This window comes from Delphinus delphis, chromosome 12, assembly GCF_949987515.2.
Source record: "Delphinus delphis chromosome 12, mDelDel1.2, whole genome shotgun sequence".
NCBI classification, from domain to species: domain Eukaryota; kingdom Metazoa; phylum Chordata; class Mammalia; order Artiodactyla; family Delphinidae; genus Delphinus; species Delphinus delphis.
Genome location: NC_082694.2, coordinates 74,903,643 through 74,928,104, shown reverse-complemented (window position 1 = coordinate 74,928,104; position 24,462 = coordinate 74,903,643). Strand labels below are relative to the sequence as shown.

Genomic DNA, 24,462 nt, shown 5'->3' with positions numbered 1-24,462 from the left:
TTTCGTCTATGTAATTGGAAAAAGAACCTCATACAGCTATTTTGTTTTTACTTTTTCCTTTTCTTACGGTAGCAGAACCTAAAGAAACAGAGAAACATACTATGTTCATGGATTGAGAAACCCAGCATAGTAAGGATGTCATTTCTCCCTCAATTGACCTATAGGTTAAATGCAGTTTCTATCAAATTTCTAGCAAAATTTCCTGTAGACTTAGACAAGTTTATTCTAAAATTTATATGGAAATGCACAAGATCTAGAATAGCTAAAATAATCTTGAAAAAGAGGAATAAAGTAGGAGCAATCACTCTACTCAATATTAAGCCTTACTACATAGCTACAGTAAGCAAGACGGTATGGTATTGGCAGGGGATAGACCCAGAAATCAATAGAGAACCCAGATATAGACCCACACATATATACCCTGTTGCTATCTGACAAAGGTGCAAAAGTAACTGAATGGATGAAGGATAGCCTTTTCAACAAATGGTGCAGGAGTGATTGGATATCCATCAGCAAAAGAATGAACCTCAACTTAAAACTCACACCTTATACAAAAATTAACTCAAAATGGATTGTGAGCTTAAATGTAATATGTAAAACTGTAAGATTTTTAGACAAAAATAGGAGAGATCTTTGTGATCTAGGGCTAGGCAAAGAGTTCTTAGACTTGGCAGCAAAAGCATCATCCTTAAGGGGAAAAACTGATAACGTGAACCTCATCAAAAGTAAAAAGTTTGCTCTACGAAAGACCCGTTAAGATGGTGAAAAGGCAAACTACAAACTGGGAGAAAATATTTGTAAACTATATATCCAACAAAAGACTAGTATTTAGACTATATAAGAGCTCTTAAAATTCAACAGTAAAAAAACCCCACAAAAAATCCAATTAGAAAATGGGTAAAAGACGTGAAGAGGCATTTCAGAGAAGAGGGTATAGAGGTGGAAAATAAGTAAATGAGATGTTCATCATCATTGGGAAATGTAAATTAAAACACAATGAGATTTCCCTACATGCCTATCGGAATGGCTAAAATGACAAAGAATGACGTGGCACAGCTAGAGAGGCGTCTCTGGGTGTCCAGCTAGAGCTGTTCTGAAGTCAAGACTGGGAGGATTCAGTCCGGAGAGTGGACTTGGCCCTGTCCAGAAGAGCCCGCCCCTGTGGCCCTGGCCACCCACTGCGGCGTCCAGCAGCCCCACCACCTGCAGTGTGGAGCCGGCCAGGGTCCAGCTGCCCTCGATCCAGCTAGAAGCCAGGATCCCTGGTCTGCCTCTTTGGACAACTCAGGACAAGCTGTTTCCAAAATCAGTTTATTATAGAATTCCCAGCCTGGTAACTTAGTCAAGGATTCCATGGGAGTGACTGCTTTCCTTTTGGTCGTCTCAATTTCCTTTTATGCTACAGTAGTTCCCCCTTTTATCTGCACAGATAGTAGTGAACCCTATATACACTCTTGGGTATATTTCCTATACACGCATACCTATAGTAAAGTTTAATTTATAAATTAGGCACAGTAAGAGATTAAGAACAATGATACTAAAATAGAACAATTATAACAGCAATAATAATGAGTGATGTGAATGTGTTCTCTCTCTCTCAAAATGTCTTATTGTACAAATTTAATGCCTTTTCCATCTGAACTAAGCACTTACCACACACTGTGGCTGTAACTTTTGCAGTTTGAGGTGTGACAGCAAACCTAGAACGAATTTCTTTTTCTTTCTTCACAGTTTCACAGAGAGAAGATTTGTTCTTACCATAGATATTAGCACCCTCAGCATATGATTTTTTTTTCTTTCTTTATTGAGAACATCCCCTTTCACTTAAAGGAAGCACTTATGGCTTCTCTTTGGCATATTCGAATTGCCAGCATCACTACTCTTATGCTTTGGGGCCATTATTAAGTCAAATAAGGGTTGCTTAAACAGCAGCACTGTGTTACCTTGACAGTTGATCTGATAACCAACAGGGCTGCTAAGTGATTAACTGGCAGGATAAGCTAGGCAAAGGGATGATTCACGTCCCTGGCCAGACGGACTGGGACTGTGAGAGATTTCATCACTCTACTCAGAATGGCGCGCAATTTAAAACTTAAGAATTGTTTATTTTTGGAATTTTCCATTTAATATTTTTGGACTATGGTTGACTACGGGTAACTGAAACTATGGAAAGTGAAACTGTGGATAAGAGGGGACTACTGTATTTATGAAAGAAATCATACAATTTTAAATAGTGAGATTAAAGTTTTAAAATAATTAATCTTTTACACTATTTTCAATTCAGTAAAATGATAGCAGTTACCGTTCATATGCTTGTCTGTGTGCCAGGCCCTGTGCTAAGAACTTTACATTTATCACCTGAGTTCTTACAACCACTTTGTGAGTAGGTAGATTATTCTCTTTTTTCAAATGGGTAAACAGGTTCAGAGAGGTTAAGTAACTTGCCTGAGGTCACACAGCTAGTAAGTGGCAGGATCAAGAGATATCCAGCTATACCTCATTCCAAAGCCTCCACTGCATGCTGCCTACCAGAAAGCAGGATAAATGCCAGTGTCACAGCTATTAACTCAGGATGAGCTTACTGCTGGAACAGGCAACCCCGCATGTCAGTGGTAAACACGTTATGCCATTGGTCAGAATGTAGTTGCATAGACCACGCCTAATTGCAAAGGAGGGGGGGAAATGTGGTCCTACTATGCACCCAGGACACAGGAATTGGTGAACACATAACAATGTGTCACCCAAATTCACCTCTAGGGATATTTTTCTTTTCACCTGAAGTCAAGCCCAAAGTCAATGTCAGGATGGTCCGATAGGGTGCAAATCAGCCAGTCTTTGCACAATGCCATGAACAGATAAGCCACTTCTTGTTCCTGGTAGAGCCAGGGCAAGGCACCATGTTCCCTGCAGACACTTAGAGAATAGATTCTCAGTCCCCTTTGTCCTGCATCCTTTCTTGTCCTAACACAGGGAAGCTTTGCTGGCCATGCTGGAGTGGAGGCTGGATGGGGGAGAAGGAGGCCCGGGTGCTGTGCTCATGCAGGCTGAACAGGAGCCATGGCCCTCTTACCACCCTGTCCGCCTCTGAGCTCCTTGCTCGACTTAGCCAGGCAACACGTGTGAGTAGCTTGGACCAGTTGGGCATTGGCACCAACCGCACCCTTTGTGCCCACGCTGCCAGCCAAGAGCACATGCAAGTACGACCTAAGCGAAGGCCTCCAGCAGCCCAGGCAGAGGGTAGTGATACATGTGTTCTTTGCTGCTGCCTCCCCTGCCTCGGCCTATTGGACCTGCCAAGTCAGCCTATTTTGTAGAGAACTCAACTCTCAGAGACATCAGGAATTTGCACTAATTCAATTAAGCAATTAGCCTATCAAGCGGCAGGAAATGCTTTGACTATACCCTCTGTTGAAGGGAGCAGGACTGCAGAGCTTCTGTTAAAAGGCGGTTAGGAGCTCGCCCACGATCATGCCGGTCTCCCTGCAAGGTTATATGCCAGAAACAGTGACCTGTCTGAAGGTGATCTGGTTCATACATTTTATTGGGTGTGCTGTAAGGCAGAGCTGGAAACCAGGAAACCAAGCTCGAGGGCTGGCTCAGTCATGGACTTTTTGTGACTCTGGACAAATCCTTTTTGAGCTCTGGGCCTCAGTTTCCTCACCTGTAAAATGGGAATAAGTAATGTCTGGTCTTCCCACCTTGCAAGGTGGGGTAATTTGGCAGAGCTGGGGAATGTGGGATTCTAAAAGGCAGCCAGCATATACAGATAGAAGGCTCAAGGTCACGATTATCCTTGTGGCAGACTGTTGGATGGATGACCCGACAACTGTCCCCATCCTTTTTCCCATTCAGCTCTCAAGGCTAACAAGGCAGCACCTCATTTTCTTAGCCTCTGGGTGGGGCAGCTAGGGGTGGCCATGTGAGGCAATTCTGGCCAGTGAACATAAGGGGAGTGTGTTGGAGGCTCCTGGAAGGGCTTCAGCTCTCCTGATTAAAAACAACAACAGCAGATGGGGCTGACCTGACTCTTCTTCCTTCCTGCTTCTTTCTACCTTGAATTCTGAAGAGATGCCAGAAGACCATGAGGAGACTTATGGCCTATCCTAATCAAGTATGGCTGCACTTCAATTACATCTGCAAAGATCCTATTCCAAGTAAGGTCACATTCCGAGGTTCCTGGTAGAGATGAGTTTTGGAGGGTGCTATTTAACGCACTACAATCCCTCATTCTCAAAATCGAATCCATCAGCAAATTCCATTCACCTTACCTCCTAAATGCGTTCTGGACCTGGCCACTTCTCACTAGAGGGATTCAACCACCCTACTCCCAAGTCCCATCATCCCTTACCTGCCTCTACAACAGGATCCTCATGGGCCCTACTGCACTCAGCAACTCTCTCAGGCTGGGAAGGTAGCTGGGGGGCCTCAGCCTGGACTCAGTGCAAGTACATGCTTTTTTTTTTTTTTTTTACTAGAGTTTACTTATTTATTTATTTATTTATTTATACTTACTGACTTACTTACTTTTGGGTCTTCATTGCTGCATGTGGGCTTTCTCTAGTTTTGGCGAGCAGGGGCTACTCTCTGTTGCGGTGCGTGGGCTTCTCATTGTGGTGGCTTCTCCTGTTGTGGAACACGGGCTCTAGGCACGCGGGGTTTGGTAGTTGCAGCACGCAGGCTCAGTAGTTGTGGCTCACAGGCTCTAGAGCGCAGGCTCTGTAGTTGTGGCGCACGGGCTTAGTTGCTCCGCGGCATGTTGGATCTTCCCAGACCAGGGTTCGAACCCGTGTCCCCTACATTGGCAGGTGGATTCTTAACCACTGCACCACCAGGGAAGTCCCAGTACATGCTTCTTTGCTGCTTGAAGTTCTAGAGGTTGTGATGCTCTCTGCTCCCCCGCACCCCCAGGCCATGTGACTCCTGTGGCCGTATCATGAGTGCCAACAGTAGCACTGGGAGCGCTGGAGCTGGAATCTCACTGGGCTGGATCCCCTGCACAGCTCTGTCGGAAAGGCCAGGGCTGTGCAGGTGTCCTAGATGCGTGCACACCAGGCCGCCTTGTGGAAGTGGACTCGCATATGGGTTGTGCAGGAGAGGTGGTGTGGGAAGGTGTCCTCAGGTTTCCTCTGCCTGGAGGCCCAACATGCCCTCCATGGGGGTCCCCAGATGGAGGCCTCTCCTTCTTGAAATTGACCAGGTTTCTGGGGTCCCTGGAGTTGGTTCTGTGTCCTGCTGGTGGCAGAGGTCCTGGAAATGATGGTGGGGCAAAGATTTGAAGCGGCCAAGAGTGCTAACCAGCTACAGGTGATTCAGAAGTGAGGACCAGCTGGTAAGTGCAAGGAGAGGTTTTGCAGCCGGGCGGCCTGGTTGGTGCATGGGCTGATTTAGGTCAGCAAGTGGTGATTAAGCACCTGCTATCTGCCTGGCGCTGTGGGTTTGCGGGTTGGTGGAGGTGAGGCAGGGAACTGCCAGTGTGTCCCTGCAGAGGAATGAGGAGGCATCGGTGGCGAGGCAGGAGGATTTGAACCTGATGCAGGCAGAGTTTCAGTCAGCAAGAGTGCATCCACACTCATCCCATAACAGGCCGCAGCAGCCCCCAGATCACGGGCGCCCCGCTGAATGTACTGGATAGGGAACAGGCCTTTCTCCTCCGCTGCTAAGGTTGTTCTTGCCTGGAGGCTGAGGACTGTCACAAATGAGGGTGGGGGTCCTTCTCACCTGGGGGTCTGTGATTCTAAAAGTAGACGAATAACCTCAAACTCTCTGGGTCTCTGCTTTCCCAAACTTTCCCTCATCTTCCTTGGATAAGGGGCTCCTGCAGGGATCTGGGGCTCCTTCTTGGAAAGCTGAAAATAATATTAAGCAGTTTCTATTTTAGATGGAAACACTTTCCTAAGGGATCTTTCAAAATTTTCAATTTGATGTCTATTTAAGGAAGCATCAGACAGCCCCCGCAGACAAAGCTTGGAGGACGAGGCCGCTCTCCACCCACACCACCCCCAGCCCAGCTGGTTGGAATGTTCTGAGAAGCTGCACTGGCTTCTCGGAGGTACATCCTGGCGAGATCTAACACGACAGGCCAACATCCTCAGCCAGGTCATCCTGCCCTCCTTCTCACTGCCTGTGCTCGGGCTCGGTTAGAAGCCGCAGAAAGGGTTGGGCATCCCTGCAGGGGCCCCCAGGAGGACTACATCCTCCGGGTTGTGTTGACGTGGGACGCTGATCCAGGTCATCTGGCTGCAGATCCCTCAAACTTTTCTTTGCACCACACGCTCCTTGGGAATGAGTAAGCGAATGAGAGGGAAAAGTAAGAACATCCTACAAACTTACTTTGTTAAATCTTTACCTACTTCCATCGCCAGACTCAACTTTGAAATTCCAGAAAGCAAAGAAGAGATATCATATTTCAAGTCATTCCCACAGTGACTCATTTCAGAATTGGGGTTTAGTCCTTTTTAAAAACAGAGTCAATACCATCTTTCATGAAAACAGCCTTTCCCTCCCCTTCAGTTGCTCGGGCAGAACCAGAGAAGTACGCCAACCAGCAGCTCCCATTATGGGCCTGGCGGGGACACAGGGCGGAGCTCTCCAGATGGTAAATGATGACATACCAATCCCTCATTGCGAGTGGGGGGAGCCTCTGTCTGGCTGTGTCCCTGGCAGACCCTAGCATGTTGGGCCATCTAAGCAGATGCCACAGAGAAGGGGCCCTGCCGGACCCCCTTTGTTGATTGCTATAGCTAACTAAGTATGCTGTCTTGGCAAAAGGGTCCCCAGGTGTGATCTCAGATGTGAGCAGGCCCCAGGGGAGAAGGAGCTGTCCTCATTCTTTGGCCATTGAGTTGGGCTGGCCAATGAGTTGGGTTGAGTTTGGACTTGGCAGGAGAGAAAGTGGAGGAAGAGAATGGAGGGAGACAAGTGTCCCTGGAGTGAGTGGGCACAGAGTCAGTGCCGCCTTTCTCCCCCAGCCTCACCTTCATGCACTCTAAGACCCGGGGAGCCCTCCGTGGAGGGGCTGCTGAGCCCTAGAAGAAAGCCCTTCCATTTCCAGAGCTATAGGACGCGCCTTAGCCACGTGACTGCCACCATCTGTCAGTCCAGAGGCAGAGGCTGGTGCCAGGTCCTAGGCCAGGGGCCCAGCTGCAGACAGGGCATCTGGTGAAAGTTTGCCGATCAGCGGATGGGAACAGGCTTCCTCTTCCTCGTCTGAGCCCTGGGCTCTGAGGCCCCCTGGCACCACAGGTCACAGCTCTGGACTCTCCCTGTGCTTGGAGGGCTCTGTATCTGTGAATCACCACTTGGCCAAGAGCCACTTCCGCCCTTCCCCCTAGTCCCACTCCTGCCATGGTGGCCACTCACTTGTCTTTGTTTTCTTCCTTTTTTCCTCCTGCCAGAACCTTTCTGAGTATCACTAGGATGGAGACACTCCTGCCCTTTCTGCTTCCCACCGCTTCTGCCAATTTCCTTTTTAGGTGATACATTTATTCCTTGATGAGCTCCCTGAGGACCTGGCCAGGACCCTGCCAAGGCTTTTCTCTACCTCCACCCCTCAGGCGCTCTCCTGGGGGGACCAGGACCTGATGTCCTCCCCAGGGACCTGCAGCATCAGGCTCCACCAGGGCTGGAGCCTATCTGGTTCTATCCCACCCAAGACAGAAGCCCAGGCCCATGTCTTTCTCCCCAGAGCCCAGAACAAAGTCCCGTGTCACTGTCAGTAGCAGCTGCACTAATAAGAAGATGCCCCTGCGAAAGCTGGCAGGCGCCTCCCTAGGCAGCCATCCTGGGAAATCTGAGCGGCAGTGGCTTGAAAGGTCCAAGTCACGTCTTTCTGTAGTGAGGAGAGATCAGGTTTCAAAGCGTTCCTAAAGGGAGGAGTTAAACCTGCCTTGATTTTGCTGACACCAGTCCTTTTATTCTGGGCCAGTGCTGTCCTGGCCTCTTTGCAGAGCCCCTTCCCCAGATGCAGAGAAAGCCTTGTTTCTCTTACCATAAGGGAGTTTTAAACCCTGAATGAGAGGCTCTTCCTATCCCACGGGGAAGGGGCAAGGCTTGATGAGACAGCATTTGGACAAAGCCCACCCCATCGCTGCCCCATAGCGAGCAGTCAACAACCCTAGTGGTGATGCTGTGACCAACTCCTGCTTACAGAGGAGGCCAAGTCTGATTTCCCCTCTGCCAGTGGAATAACTCTGATCCTAATCTCACCTCCCAGAGCCAGGAGTTGGCTGTTCACTCCACTTTGAGATGCTGTTCACCCTCCTGCCAAGGGGCCCCTAGTCTCTGGGATAGATCAGATGAGCATGAGATGTCCTTGAGGAACCAGCCAACAGAGCAAGGTCAAAACTTCAGTACAGGTAATAAGAGGACAAGGTGTATGGCAAGAGGGTGGCCTTGGGTGTAAGAGAGAGACCTGAGTTCCAGCTCTGACACCTAAGTAGCTGTGTGACCTTGGGCCTGGAGCCATCTCCCTTGGGAAGCCCGTCTCTGCAGGGACAGAGCGATTCCCACAGACTGAGGGGGTTCGGCCAGGGCCAAGCACTCTCTCCTCCTGGCAGCTGTCCTGCCTTTGCGCTGCCCATGACTCAGGCTGCTTCTGGTTTCAGCCCCCCTCACTGACGGCGAGCGGTGCAGAGGAGAAAGTGTACGCAGGGCATCTGAGGGTGGTGGCGGAGAATGGCAGAAACAGGGGCCACAGCTCCCTCGGCTGTTAAGGAATCTGACTGAGTCACTTCTTTGCTCAGAAGCATCTCGTGGCTTCTCCAAGATCAAGTTCAGGCTCCTCAGCATGGAATTGAAGACTTTTCATGATCTGGCCAAGAGCTGCTACCAGATTCCTGGACCGCTGGATGCTGACCCAGCTCTCCGAGGCCTGGCTCTATGGCCGAGATGACAGCCTGTGTATCCGCACCTCCATCACCCAGGTGCCCCGACTACACTCTCTCAGCCCATGAAGCCAGAGGAGCTGACCCAACACGCCCTCCCCAGGCTCCTCCTTTGCTCCCGTCCCGCCCTGCGCCTCCCTGAGCCCACCCGCTCTGGCCTGCCCACTTCCCTCCTGGCCCAGAATCTCCTCAACGGCAGTGCCTTTTCCCCTCCTTGTAACTGCCCGGGCTCAGCACACAGTGGTTTCTCAATCAATATTCATTTTGCTATGAGTTGGGTTGAACTGATTTAAAGATGCGCCTCCCCAGACTGACAACGATTCCTTCTCCTTGAGGGTTTACGCTGCCCCTGTGTTGGGGGCTTTTCGGCTGCTCACTTATTCTTGCCCTCTGATGTGACCTTGCGTCTGCTCACTAAATCCTCTCTTCTGCGGGCACTTTCGGCAGGCTGCCCTGCACAGCTGGACAGGCTGTGCACTGCACAATTCCAGGTGGCAACATTCATTGAGACCACGATGTGAGTGGCACCCTCCGGAGGTGTGCAAGGTGATGGTCCTGTCCCAGATGCCTCTGTCTCTGAATGCCAGGCCTGGCTCAGGGAGTTGAGACTCTGCATCTCGAGGCACGGCCAGGACTTCCTCCTGGGGCGTCAGAATCTCCCTGAAGATGCAGCCAGTGTCCCCCCACCCCCGAGCAGTGTCCTCATTCTGTTCCCCTCTCTAATCACAGAACTAGATGGGTCCCGAACCTGGCCACCCACCAGCTGCCCGTGTGCCATGCCTTCTGCCTTAGTAAGGTAACACACAATGTATGGTCCTGACTGGGGCACTTTTAGAGGGAAAATTAGCCCTAAGGTATCGTTCTATAAGGACAACAGGCATGAACGGTGACTATTTCTGGCAAACCGAGATTCCAACCCAGGCCTTCCTGACACCACAACCCGTGATATTTCTACTACTCAGCTGAGAGGGAATACAGCCCAGGATTGATCATTTTGGTGGACAGAAGGGAAAGGCGGGCCTCTCCAGGGAGGTGTACCGCTGGACCCCGTGAGGGGACTGGTGCTTTTGCTTTCTGTGTCCCCCACCCTGCTTCCATCCTAACTTCTGTGAGCTGGGCCACTTGGGGCCGGGAGAGCTGACTCAAAGCCCTTCATCTGGAGGTCAAGGGCTTGGGAATTAGTCCTGGTCTCGTGTAAGTGGAGCAAGCCACCTCCCTGACCCGGCCTTGGGTCACCCCTTTTGCAAAATTCCTGCCCTACCTGCCACATGGGAGCCTTGAGAAGCTTCTGGTTGATGACGTGAGGGAGAGGTTTTGTGCCCTGCAGGGCGTGGTCTCTGCTTCTGCCTGGTGCCTGTGCTGTGTCTCTTCCAGTGTCTGCTGCAGGGACAAATGGATGCAGGGACACTTCCAAGCTCTCCACCAACACGCTCATCAAATATTACTTGTTGGGGACTTACCCCTGAACACATCTTTCTAGGGGGTTAAAAAAATGGGGGGAGCTATGACATTCCTTCCTTGAAGCAGTTTGGACGCAATGGAATAATACAGGAGCTGGGATCTATCCAACAGCAAGAATGCAAGTAACTGAGAAACTTCAGTGAGTGAGGAGGAAGCCGGCGTGGAGATGGTTGTGAAGCAGTCAGAAGGGGAGGGAGGCAAAGACATCCGCTGTGCGTCTCCAGGGAGGAATTGCATGGTGGCTGTGGCCTTGGCAATGGCAGTGCAGGCCACGATGGAGCTTCCACTCCTCCTGGGAGACACGCTAGCAGTCCCTGGCTACCTGGACCCCATGATCTATGTGTACCTGAAGTGGAGCCAGAAAAAGCAGGCAGTGCAGTAGCTCTTTTAGAAGGAGCCTGCCTCGTCCAGGGCTGGCACGCAGGCCCGAGTAGGGGGACAGCACAGGCTCCCAGAGGGACCAGGGCATGGGGAGGGCTGAGGTCAGCAATACAGGTTCAGTTTCTGATCATTTTAGCCACAAGGGGAGGAGGCTGGTGCTTCTTTATCTGAGGCAATTGTCTTCATTCTAAACCAGCCCCCACGGAGGCTCACGGCTGGGACAGGAAGGCTAGTGGACGCGGGAGGGCTCGGGGTGGACAGTGGCTGGCTGGCTGACCCCTCCCCAGGAAGGAGCAGCCCCAGATCTGAGCGGTAGTGGGAGAGCAGTTGCATTCCCAGGAGGCCCAGGAGGTCACTTTCAGATCTGGAAGGGGCAAAGGATGGATCCCAGGAACGGAAATATAGGAAATGTGGCCAGAGTTAGCAGAGCGCTCCAGCTGGAGTCACTTGTTAGTCCAGCCACTTGGGGACTTTCCACAGGACAAAGTGGACATTCTCCATATAGGACACGAGGGTCAGGGGGCCTTAGGACGAGGAGAACATTCTGTTTCCCTGCTGTCCTGCAGCCTCTCTGTGCGACCTCGGGTGGGCCAGTGGTGCCAGCTCCTGGACACCGCCTTCGTCGGTGGGGAGTGAGCGCCAGGGCTGAGGACTTGGCAGGAGCAAGAGCTCTTAGCAGATGCGCCCCCCAGGCAGTTGGTCACATGGGCGCTGGGACTTTTTGGTCTGTTTAAATGAAGGTATTCTGACCTATCAGACTCCGGCTCTCTCAGTAATCCCGCTTCATGATTCACCTCAGGCCAAATTCGCCTGGGCCAGACAGCCACAGGCTGAGGGAAGCTATCGAGCATCAGCTCTCATCTCAGAGGAAGTGTGGTGGGAACCAGATGCAGGAAGCCTCCGCAGGGCGCATCTGGGCGCTGCATCACCCAGCAGATCTGAATCCAAATACTCTGCTTGGGGACTCAGGCCAGGAAAAGGCCCGTGGAAGCCCAGTGAGAGGGCACAGCTAGTGAATGGCAGACCTGGAGTTTGGGTCCAGATCGGCCTGCTCCAGAGCCCATTCTCTTTCCCTGGGAGAAGTATTATGGGAGATTCTTAGAGGCTGAACGTCATCACTGAGGACGCCACTGTCCCTCAAGCCAAGCCCATAGCCAGGACAGTTATGTTATTTGCTCAGAGACACACAGCACAGGGGTTTTAAAAGGATTCCATTTCATGATAAGACAGGACGATGCAATTGATAATACATGTTTTCAGAACCAGGAAAACCCCTCTGTTTCCTATGACCTTAGGCCCCTCACTTAACCTTTCTGAGTTAGGTTTCCTCACTTGGTAAAAATCAATATTATCTACCTCCTATAGTTGCCTTGAGAATCACATGAGGTGTGTTTATTAAATGATTGGAATAGACTCTGGTACATGGTAAGTTTTCAAAAAAGTTAGCTTATTCTAAAAATACCTCCCCCCTCCCCGATTATTGGGGATAATTATAGCTTGACTGATATCTACGTGTGTATGTGTATCTCTCTCCACACATTTAAACCATATCAGCATCTTGTGAGTGACTCAACCCTTCCATTTGCTAAAGAGAATAAGCCCCTGACCCATTTCCTGTGGTTGTTTTGAAGGATGACTAATAAACGTGCTCATAAAAACCTCTGCTAACTATCAAATCCGAGATAATTCAGGGAGAGTAGGAGTTCTTCAAGGTTGCACGTGCAGCTGGGGACAGAGAAAATGCGAGATCTTAAAGTTGAGTGTGTGTATGTGTTTTATTTCAAAACTTTACAGAAAAAAAGAACCAGGACATATGAGCCTGACTTCTGATCTTTACTGAAGCCCCTCCCTGGAAAGTTAGAATTAGCATATACACATTAGAGTGTCAAGAATTAGCATATACACATTAGAGTGTCAAGAATTAGCATATACACATTAGAGTGTCAAGAATTAGCATATACACATTAGAGTGTCAAGAATTAGCATATACACATTAGAGTGTCAAGAATTAATAGGGCTGGGGCTCATCTGCATCCTCTTTGGGAACCCAGACATTGAGGCAGGAAACCAGGGGTCCTGTTTAGACCCCTCAGCACCCTGGGGAACATGGTGAAGTGTCTTTGGGGTCGATGGTCAGGCTCCTGGGACTTTGGTGTGAAATCTTTTAATGACCAGAAGCCTTTCCCACACCCTAGGGAGGTGCAGAGTTGCAGATGGATCGGGAACTCACCCCCTGTAAGGAGGGCATCCCAGGACACGTGCCTTTTGAGGATAGAGGCTCCAGGCCTGTGAGGGTAGGTCTGCACAGCCCGCCCCCTGCCCAGCCTCCCCTCAACCTGGGAAGCTACTGCAATTGGAAAACAAAGCCCAGGCCAGTTTGCAGCCTGATATTTTTTTCACTTCATAATATTTTATATCCTCATTTCCCTGTGTCACTGATAAAATGATAGCATGTTTGAATGCTTATTACATGGCATCCACACTTCCAAGTACTTTTCATGAGTTAGGTGGCTTAAACCTAACAATTACTCTACAGGTGCCATATCGGTTCTGTTTTCTAGCTAAGGAAACTGAGAAATGGGGAGATTGAAGAACGCAGGCACACGTCACACAGCACTGGGACCTGACCCCTCCCTGGAGCTGCTTCTTGACAATGGTAAGCACGGCAGGTGCTGTTCTGAGGGATTAATTGACTCAGTCCTCCTAACAGCCCTGTGAAGTGGGTACTAGTGTTACCATCCCATTGCATCCATGCAGAAACCAAGGCTCAAAAGGGTCTAGTATTTGCCTATAGCCACTCAGCCTAGAGGTGTCAGCTAGAACGTCTATGCTTAAGCACGGCGCCCGGCTCCCTGGTGCTGGTGGGAGGATGCTGACCTTTGTTCTGTTAGGCCCCCTCTCCCCAGCCTCTCATATGTAGGATTTCATGGCATCGACCTAAGATTGGCTCAACCACCCTCTGCTGTTGGGCATCTGGGCTGCCCGTGCTGACCGCGGGAGATAGTCACCTCCTGCCTTGTGCGCCTTCTGAGAATGAGCCTTAGAGACTTCTGTGGTAGAGGCCGGCAGAAAGCTGGGAAGTGTCGGTACACTGAAAAGACAAACGTTTCACCAGTTATTAAAGGATAGTCTATCCTTGGGCAACCTCTTAAGATCCCTGGAAAGGAGGAGACCTTCAGGACAGCCAAGCCCCCTCGTAGCTCTCCTGGGATGGCCTAGGCAGTGGCCCAAGCAGCATTTAGGTTTCTGCCACCATCCTATAAAACAAGACCAGTAGACTTCCGACGTCTCCACCAGACCCCTGCAGCCCCCATTTAAGGACTCAGATTGTGCCTCTAGCCTTGCCTGGGAGATACCAGGAACTGGGCAGGTCAAACTGAGCCCAGACTTCTCCAAGGTCACATTGCTGCCTGAAGCTCAGGACTAATTCTTACCCTAGGTTGACGTATCTGAGGTCAAGGTGAGATGGGAAACGTCCTGGGTTCTGTCCTGACTCCGCTAGTTCATCTCTGGGGCTTGACTCCTTCTCTATAAAATGAGGGGGCTGTTAAAATATATCTAGATCTGACCGCATTCTCTAACATTTCCCAAAGTGTGTTCCACGGAAAAAGGCATTACTCGAACCAAAAGGTCCGTAGTCAGATAAGTTTAAGAAACGCTGCATATACTGGTCCACTCTTGGAGACCCAAAACGCATATCAGCACATGCTCTGAGAAGTTCCCCTAAAGGCACCTAAACCTGACGTAACCCAGCATCTCCCATATTTACTTAACCATGAAGCATTTTTTATAAACGTAACATCTATTAAGCCTTCTGCAGAGGGTATGTACAGCGGGTCCCTTGGTGAATTTCACTTCCTCTGGCACCAGACCTGTGCTGTGTTCCACTGTGGGCACAGAAGTGAAGGGGACAGCCCTCCCTCCAGCAGTGTGGTCCCAGTGGGGGCATGGGGCACCCACAACCTGGCCTTAAAAGCCAGAAGGGAGTTCGGGGAGGGAGACTTGGACGTTTCCATCCAGGCATCAGGGAAGGCTTCCTAGAGGAGGTGGCCTGGGAGGCAAGGCTCGATGGCCTGGTGGAGCTGGCGAGGGGCAGGGCTGGATGAAGATACGGTTGTCTTGGTCTGACAGTCTGAGTGGTGTGGGGAAGGGGGGAAAGGCCCCACGTCTCCTCTGTGATGCTGAGCACCCCAACTCCAAGCCTGAACCTGCAAAGTCCACTCAACGGAGCAAAGCCAGTTCCAGTTAAGTGAGCTCAGCTTCCTCAGTGGACAAGGGAACAGCCATCTTCCAAGCCATCTTGAGTGGCTTGATTCACTCCATGAGCTCACGGAAGCGTTCCTTCTAACCACGTGCAGTTTTATTCTTTGGAAGAATCCCCTTTACAGTCCAGTGATACTTTAGTGCTTCTGAAGAAACGGAACCCATCCCACCCATGAATCTAGCTTGGACAGAGGAAGAAGTTAAGGGACTGATATTTCAGGTGTATGGGACTTTCGTTCATTCATCCTTTTAGTTTTTCAATCATTTTCTGAACACCTGTTCTGTTATTCATTCATGCTCTTATTTTTTTCAATCAACAAACTTTTACTGAGCACCTCCTCTCTTCCAGATGCTATGCTAGGTGCTAGGGACCCAGAGGGGCATCAAACATGTCCTTCCCCTCAAACAAACCAAAACTGTGGGCCTCAGAAGGGCATTGTTCTTGTAACATAACCACGAAGCTTCCATGTGTTGTAAATAGAACACTGGTGAGAAGCTGCTGTGTCATGGTGTGAACACCCACAACTGCAATCTACTGTGTTACACGTCCAGGCACTGACAAGTGCACAAGCATCCCGGGAGTGCCTGGGAGAGGCCTCCAGGGCAGGCCAGGCCCGAGGACAGTCCAGGCAGAGGGAACGGCCTTCATGGAGGCACAGCTCTCCGTGGAGAGCCAGAAGTTGAGGTTGGAAGCTATACGGCCCCGGTCATGAAGGGCCTCTTTAGGCCATGTTAAGGACTCTGAACTTTATCTTGAGGGTTTTTAGCTGTCCAGAGGGGACTTGATAAAATGTGTTTTCAAGAAGCTCTCCCTGGTTGTGGGTGGAGTGTAGCAGCCGGCGGGACCATAGTTGCCAGAATGAGGAGATGCTCCTACCTGGCCTGGGCCCGGGCGCAGACCAGACCCTGGGTTTGGGGGGACCTCTGAGACAGGTCAGGGACCGGCTGTGCTGTGGAAATGCTGGGGGCCCCCAGCCCCCAACACACACTGCCCTTGACCCAGCTAGAACGGGCCAGGCAGTGCGGACAGCGAGGGTGGCATCTCTGGGGGGCAAGTCTCTGCGAGAAAGTAGGCAGTTTCTGCTCCGGGACAAGCCCTTCACAGTATCCAGGCAATTAATTATTTCTTATCTCACCAAGTGAGGGGGCCACGTGGAAATCACTCCCATCCTTCTGTTCAAATTTTATGTTGCTGTTTATTCTGAACAGGAAAAGAGCAGAAAATAGAACTGTTTTAAGAATGGCTCCCAGCTGGAGGTATTTTTCCCCCTTTTATTTCTGAGGGATGGGATCAGGGAGGGAGGGGGAAGGGGGCCCTTTCTCTGGGGCAGTTGAGGCAGGAGCAGGCACCCCTCAGGGTATGTGCTCTGGGCAGGGACCCCTTGCACCCACCAGAGGGGATTCTGAGAGTCTGGGAGAGCCGGAGCCCCAGAATCTGCCTCAGCCCCAGCTCTGGACAGTCCTCCTCAGGGTCATTCCCTTTGTGGAGGGAGGTTTACCACGGCCCTGAGGGGGGACCTTGAAGCAGTTCAGGCCTGCTGAGTCCTGGAGGGGCTGGAATGAGAGAAAGGAGGGGGCACAGGCCCACCTGGCTGGTTGCCTGGTGTCCTGAAGTGAACACTGAGCTGGGAGCAGGGGCCCCAGGCTCTGGCCCCAGCTCTGCCTACTTGTGTGATGCTGGCTTCAGTTTCCTCATCTGTAAAATGGGTCTTCCACCATCAACAACTAGGAAAATGTATAACACAGCTCCCCGACTCCCACACCCCCCAATAAAGCACTTAATAGTATCCTCCAAGAGCACCTGGGCTAGGGGTCCAGGTTAGATACTGCGAGGTGGCATACTTGTCTGGGGGGGGGGGGGTCCTCTGTGTTATGATCTTGCTACAACTCACGTCTCCCCAGAAACTGCAGGGAAACAGCCCACAAGGAGCCTGAAATCCTCAGAGTTTCAGAGGAGGGTCCCTGGAGCCTTGGAGGCTGGGGTGGGGCTGACAGGCCCTGGAGGGTAGGAAGTGGAGACACACTCAGGACTGTCTGGCATTGCGTGGGCTGGGGGACCATCTCTGCTGTGTCCCCCCTGCTTGTCCTTGGGCCGACTCATCTCTCTGAGCTCCAGTTTCTTCCTTTGTACAGTGGGGATAATGACGCTGGCCCATGTGACTGGGGGGAGAAATAAGTGAGAAGACAGAGGGCTCACGTTGACAGCGCTCACTGCCATTCCCCTGGTGCTTAGTTGGCCTCCAGTAACGTGTGTTGAATGAATAATGCAAGTGAAGTACCTAGTACAGTGCCGAGCACAGAACCGAGAACAAGTGTAGCTGCTGCTGGAGATACGCCCCACCCCTCACGAGCCTCCACCGCCTTGTGGTCCTTCCAATTCAGGCTTCGTCACAGAGGGACACTGGTGCCCGAGGCACCACACCCTGTTCTCTGCAGGCTGCCAGGAGCTTCCATTGTTTGCCTCACCAGACGCTGAGCCGTGTTGTGAAAGCTCAGTCTCCCCAGAGGAGGAAGGACACCTGGGTCCCAGCTGGGGTCACCCACCTCTACCCTGCCCTGCGTTGTATTGTACTCCTGCCCGGGGTGGGGCTGCACAGTGTGGCCCAGCTTCCCGTTGCTGGTCTGGCCTCATCCACCCTCCCTTTCCTGTTGGATGTGAGGCTGCACAAATCTCACATATATTATGTGAGGTTTGGGACAGGAGTTCCCCTCCTGCATCTGTTCCCTTCACACCCACACCATCTCCCCTAAAGTCCAATCGACGTTTTAGGATTGTCCTGGGCCCGTCCTCGGTCTCTGGCTGGCCACTCTGGGATTTGAGTAGAAGGCTCAGACGTCTACCACCTGCTTTTGAAAGAGTGCTTGACCCACGCCGTTAGCAGCTCTCTGCACTGGAGAGGACAGCTCTTCCCGTGGCCTGTGGCCCTCCTGACTTGAGCAAGGTGCCACCCCTCACCTGGGACCTCTCTTCTTCTACCACAGGTGTCTGCACCTGTGTCCAGGGTGCTAGAGGGACCCCATTTCCCCAGACCCCTCACTCAGCATCCCCACTGCCCTACACTCACCGCCTAATCCCCTAGGAAACCATCAATGACGCCCGTGTGCCCAGGGGACGGCCCACACCTTCATCTGTAGCACATCCTCACCGAGAGCTTACTACGCCTCCCGTGGATGAGGAAAGGCCAGATGGCCTGCGGGTTGCTGGGAGCGGGTGAGCCCTGGTCTAGGGCTCTTACCCCGGGGTGCAGTGTCAGGACAGGCTGGAGTCCACCTGGGAGCAAGCCCCCTGACCCAGGGCGAGGCCTGTCCTGGCTGTGTCTCTTCTCAGCACCCCCTGCGGCTCATTCTGCTGAGCTCCCCTCCTAGGGCAAATGCACAAGGTGTGTGGGGCTGTGAAGCCGGTGGGGGGAGGCTGTGACAGAAGCGCATTTATGGAGCACCTGCTGTGTACAGGAGTGTAACACCAGCTGTGCCTGCTCCCTGTGTCTCACCGTTCCGTGAGGAGAGGGAGGTAGCTGGAGCTGTGTCAGAGCCACAGAGGGAGCCCTGGGGGACAGCGGCAGGGGGTCTGACTCTAGCACGGGCACCGGAAGCCCTCACAGAGGAGCTGGCCTTGAACACTGCATTGACTTTCGACAGGCAAACATGAGGAAGGGCATTTCAGGTGGAGGGGACAGCATTGGTGAAGGCCAGAGATCAGAAGGGGTGACCGTGCTGGGGGCTGTGCAGAACCTGGGCTCTCATGACAGGGGTTTGTAGGTGAGGAGTTTAGAAAATGGGGTGACCAGCTGTCCTGGTTTCTGGGACTGAGACACCTCCCAGGACACCGTACTTTCAGTGCTAAAGCCAGGAAAGTCCTGGGGAAACTGGGATGAGTTGGTCATTGTACTGGGAAAGTTAAATTGAGTTCCAATAGATACAGGCTTTGAATATACAGGTCCGGAGTTTGGGGTTCTGTCTTCTAAGCCATGAGGAGTTCCAGAAGGATTGTGGGTTTTTTTGGTGAGGGGGAAGGGAAGAAAGCGTCTTCTACAAGCTAAGCCTACCCGATCCCCACTGATGGGAATTTTTATCTCCATTTTGCAAATGAAGAAACTGAGGGTTAGAGAAGTTAGGTTACTTGCCCCAGGTCACACAGCAGATGAGCAGCTGGTGATTCCAAAGCTCATATTCTGAGCCACTGAGCCATCTGCTCAGGGTGAGGCTCTGGTAGGCCAGGGGGGCAGGTATTGTGACTCAAAAGCTGAGGCTGCCGGGATCTCTCTGAGGATGGGACCTCAGGGGCTCCTGGAATATGGGCCTGCGCTGACTCTTGGTTCCCTGTCTGTGGCATAGAAAGCCATCAAACAGCACAAGGGCTGGCTTGGCTTTCCTAGCTCTGTGTCCCCGTCGTCCATCCTGGGGTCAGTGAACAGTGTTGAATGGATGATGGGACCTGTGTTGGACCCACTGTGACTGACGGGGCCCCGAGGGGCTAACCATCAAGCAGCCCCTCTCAGTGGTGAGAAATAGCACTGCATGCAGGCCCCAGGGTCCAGGAGACCCCCCTGGGCTGGGGGAGGCTCTCCCTTGCTGAGGAGGGAGCACATCCACTGCTCCAGGGATCAGCAAGAATAGACCCAGGTCCAGCTCTCCCCTGACCAAGACCAAGATGCTCGGGACATGACAGCTACTCCTCCCAGACAGCCAGGCATAGAAGGGTTAATGGGCCACCCCCAAGGAGCCCTCACCTGGAACCAGCCACAGGCGGGCAAGGGAGGAGCAGGCAATGGGAGGAAGGCCAGCTGGTGCACGGGCAGCACGCACGTCTGGCTGGAGGATACAAGTGTTGGGACAGGTGGCTGGAGCTTGATGACAGGAGTCTGGCAAGGGGCAGCCTGGTCCTGAGTGCCCGGATCTGGGGCAGGAAGCCAGGCACGTTGATGTTCCAGGTGTGTTATAAGGTGGCAGAGGGTGATCTGCACGGCACCGGGCCCTTGGCACACATAGCTGGCTTTTGGGCCATCCTGTTCAGCACGCCCTTGGCTGTGGAGTTATACGTGGGAGCCAGCCTGCTGAGGAGGGCATCCCAAAGTAAGGCTGCAGTAGCGATGCTTTCCTGCACAGAGCAGCAACGATGGGCACTAGGGCTGGAGCTGGGGGGTGGTGGGAACCTCTGTGTGGGGTGCTCTGCAGGGAGAGCCCCACGTCGGCCCCCAGGAGAGAAATGCTTGCACAGGCTGCCCGGGCCTCAGCAGGAGGGCTCTTGGCGGCTGTGTGGAAGGCGTATCTCAGATATCTCAGCCTTTGTTAGAAAGCCAAGGCAGGACCATTTCCAGAGAAGAAGAGGGGCAGGTGGGGTCTTTGACTCTTCTCCGTCCTTAGCAAGCACTCGATCTGCTAAGAATCAGGGATGGGTGCCACCGAGAGAGTGCCCCAACAGACCTTTCTGTGCAGCTCTGGGGTCTAGAAGGACTGATTCCGGTCAGGAACAACAAGACCTCTTTCCTGGGCATGAGGCTGGGGTGGCCCCTCTGAGCCTCTCAAGAGATCCCTGGGAGAGGAGGATGGGGAGTTATTGCTTCACGGTTACACAGTTTCTGTCTGCATGATGACCACGTTTGAGAAATAGACACTGGTGATGGTTATGCAACACTGTAAATGTAATTACGGCCGCTGAATTGCCCGCTTATGGTTAAAATGGCAATTTTATGTCATATGTATATATTTCGCCACAATAAAAAAAAAAATGGGGCTTCCCTGGTGGCACAGTGGTTGGGAGTCCGCCTGCTGATGCAGGGGACGTGGGTTCGTGCCCCGGTCCGGGAGGATCCCGCGTGCCGCGGGGCGGCTGGGCCTGTGAGCCGTGGCCACTGAGCCTGCGCGTCCGGAGCCTATGCGTCCGGAGCCTGTGCTGGGGGAGGTCACAGCAGTGAGAGGCCCGCGCATCACAGAAAAAAAAAAAAAAAAAGTAAAAACTGCCAAGGTCATGAAAAATAAGGAAAGACAGAAAACTGTCACAGATGGAAGGAGAGTGAGGAAACGTGACAACCAAATGCATCATGGTACCCGAGATTAGACCCTGGAACAGGAAAAAAGGACAATTCTTGTCCACTAAGGAAAAACTGGTGAAATTCGAGTAAAGTTTGTAGTTTAGTTAATAATGTTGTCCCAGAGTTAGTTTCTTAGTTCTGAGAAATGTTCCACAGTTATGTAAGATGTGAACATTAGAGGAAGCTGGGTGATGGGTGTATGGGAACTCTCTGTACTGTCTTTGTAACTTGTCTCTAAATCTAAAATTATTCCAAAATAAGAAGTTAAAAAAAAAAGGAAGATCAAAAGCAGGACCCGGACTATGAAAGAGAGCTGGGCTCTGCCCAGGAAAGGCCAGGGCGTAGACACTTCTGCAGGGCCAGTTGGCAGTCGAGGCCGCTGGTCCGGCTGCGCCCCTCACCCACGTGCTACCCACACTTATCGTGCAGCTTGTTTGTTCTCCTACACAAACAGCCTGTCCCGGGCCCCTTCCCCTTCTGGGCATCTTGGTTTCCATCTCTCCGACGGCTCCACTCATAGCCTCTGTCTGCTAACACAGTGGGCCTGGGCACTGGGCCCTCAGTGTCCGGAGACGTGCTTTCCCAGCACACAGTGGTCACGCAGCCTACACTGGCCACGCGCCCTGAGGGCCGGCTGCCAGCAGAGGTCCTGAGAGCCAGACTCCTGTTCCCAGCCACTCATCGGAGGAAAAAGGCTTAGGACGGGGAGGAGAAAGACCGGAAACTGGCATTTAGTGAGCACCTACTGCATGCCAGGCACAGCACCACACCCTTCACAGGTGGTTCTCCTTGATCTCCCTACAATGCAAGATAAGCATGGTTATCTCCATTTTACAGATTGGGAGATTAAGACTGAGAGAGGTCAACTCATCTTCTATATGTGTCAGAACCAGGGATTAAACCCATGTATCTGTTGGACTCCAGATTCTGTCTTCTTTCCTCCACACCCAGGCAGGAGAGGCGGTAGGACCCATCTAGCTCCCCAGGCTGGGGCAATGTCCAGTCTGCCGGACATTCTGAACTTCTAGGAGTGTCAGACAGGACAGAGGGCATACTTGGTGATGTCATTCTCTGGAAGGGGTCAGGGCATTTGTTTGCAAGGTCAAAGTCTCTGTGGACAGAGGGCAGGGCTGGGGGGAGGAGTCTTAGTGAGTCATGTAGCTAGGGGGCTGCTTGGAACTGGGGAGGCCCCAGCCCCCAGGGTACTGGCAGGACCTAAAGGAGAGCCCAGGCCCTCTTGGAAGACACCCACCTCTGCCCCAACCCCGAGCTCCCACACTCCATGATGGGACTCCAGAGGGACCACACACATCCCAGAAGAGACCCTGGATGCAGACACTTCCTCTGTCCCCCTGTGGATCTGGCCATCCTTCCAGGCCTTGCTTCCATCTCCCCACGCCTCCTACCCCTCTGTAGACACTCCCTGTGCGTGGCCTCGGGATTGCTCCCACCTCTGGGAACTTTCCTCACTGTTAGTCAGTGCCACAGCCACAGTCCCAGGGGTGGTCTCCTTGGGGTGACTGCTCTCGCCAGCACCATGAGCCCCCAGAAAGCCTGGGTGGCCATCATATCCTTTGGGCCTCAGCCCTTAACAGAGTGCAGGGCCAGGGCCAAGCTTGGGGCATCCTGGGCATAGACAGATGAATCACATGTGGGAGGTTCCAGCTGGAGTCCAGCCCAGCCCGCATGCTACTGCTCGTAACTGAGCCTTGTTCTGGAAAGGTAGGTCCCAAAGTTCAAGGCTCGGGTCCAAGCCCAGACCTGTCTCACTGCTCTGGGCACAGCTTTGACTCTGAGTTCCACTCCCCCAGCCAAAGAGGAGGATGAGCCTAGAACGTTCTGTGATTTCAGCCTGTGGGGTTGGCTGTGATTATGCAGAAAAGACCAGTGTGTTTCCCGTAAAACAGTGAGTGATCTAGAAAGCAGTGACCACCCCACCACATTTATTCTTAGAAATCCTAGAAAGCTGTTGACTAGCTCATTCTTGGAAATGGAACTCTGGCAGGAGACCAGGGGAGTCCGCTAGTGACAACCCCCCAGGTCCCTGCCCTGAGCCGAGAGCAGTCTGTGGGTAGCGTTGACAAACACACCTGTGTCATACGCTCTCCTCCTCTTTCAAGTAATTTTATACAGCAGTCCCCTGGCTGGAGCCTCCCTAGAGGTGAAGGGAATCATGGTTTAAAGTCCCTAACCCTTAGTTCCTTGTCTTTGGCCTTGGGGAAGCGTGAGCTACCCTTACTTATTCAAAGGAAGTGTTTATGGGGGGAAAGGGGGCCTGGGGACGAGAGAATCAGACACTAGGCCCTCTTGGGAGCTCCAGGTGGCAAAATTGAGCGTACAAATAACTCTATAGCAATACGTGTGAAAAGAGCCCAGGAAGGGGACCAAGGGTTACATGGTACAGAGAGAGAAATTTGGCACAGCTAAGCAGAACGGGCAGGCTTCCTGGAAGAAGGGGCATTTGACTGAGACTTGAAGGACTAATTTTTTTTTTTTTAATCTTGAGTATTGAAAGGGAAGCAAGGCTGAGTGAAGTCCCTGATGAAAGGGGCCTCTGAGGTGAAGTGGGTTAGGTCTGTACAGTGTCAAGCAGACCTGGTCTGGATCCCACTCCTGACGATGGACCATGTGACTGGGAGGTCCCTTCCTCCCTGGACATATTTCCTCACCGGAAGAGAAGAACAATTGCAAAGATACCTTGAAATAACACTCGAGAAAGGGATGCCCAAACCCTGGGCGCTGCTTCCATCCAGCTCACTTGAGTTCGATTGTGGTGGTGGGCGCACACATGCTCCAGGCTGGCTCCAGGCAGGTGCAGACAGCCCTGTGTCACAGGTTTGAAGGGAATTATTAGACGTCAAATGAACATTCCTTCGGAAGAGATAAATAGCGTCACCCTGTCAGAGCCATGGCCCCTTCATCAGGGCAGGTGACCAGGACTGCCCATCGTGAACACAGCCAACAGCCCAGGCCCTGGAAGTTTCCATGTCCCAGCACCCCTCCAGAGAGAAAGGAGGCCTGCACACACCTGTATCTGAAGGGGCTTGCACTGAGGTTCCTGACAAAAGAGTCTTTCCTGTGTCACAGCTGGAGGCCACCCCAGCCAGTAAGTCCACCAGGAGGAATAACTCACGTTCAATAAAGGGACGCCTGTTTACACATCTCCTCCTCAGAGCTAATTGCTCAATCAAAGCTCTTCGCACATCATAGTGGCCCAGGGCCCGCCCCGAGGGTGAGGTGTAGCTTCCGAATGCAGAAGCCTCTGCTGCCCCTGGGAACTGAGCCAAAACCTTTCCTTCAATCCACAAGTGGCTTCGGAACCAGGAGAACAGACAGGAGCCTATTGGGTTATTTCCCTGCAGGCCAGGGTCTTTGTCCTGACGCACTGGGTTGCAGATGGACAGCTCAGCACGTGGGCATTGGGAGGGGTGATGAGAGAATTC

General features: G+C 52.1%; 1 long non-coding RNA gene across 1 annotated transcript; it reads right to left on the bottom strand.

Annotated features, from left to right (window-relative positions):
- Positions 1-13,715: 13,715 nt before the first annotated feature.
- LOC132435509 (uncharacterized) lies at positions 13,716-24,179 on the bottom strand. Its single transcript, XR_009521559.1, has 3 exons — positions 24,048-24,179; positions 23,717-23,843; positions 13,716-13,815 (listed from the first exon to the last, which is right to left on the bottom strand). It is a non-coding gene; the product is annotated as an uncharacterized lncRNA (long non-coding RNA).
- Between the last annotated feature and the right edge of the window lie 283 nt (positions 24,180-24,462).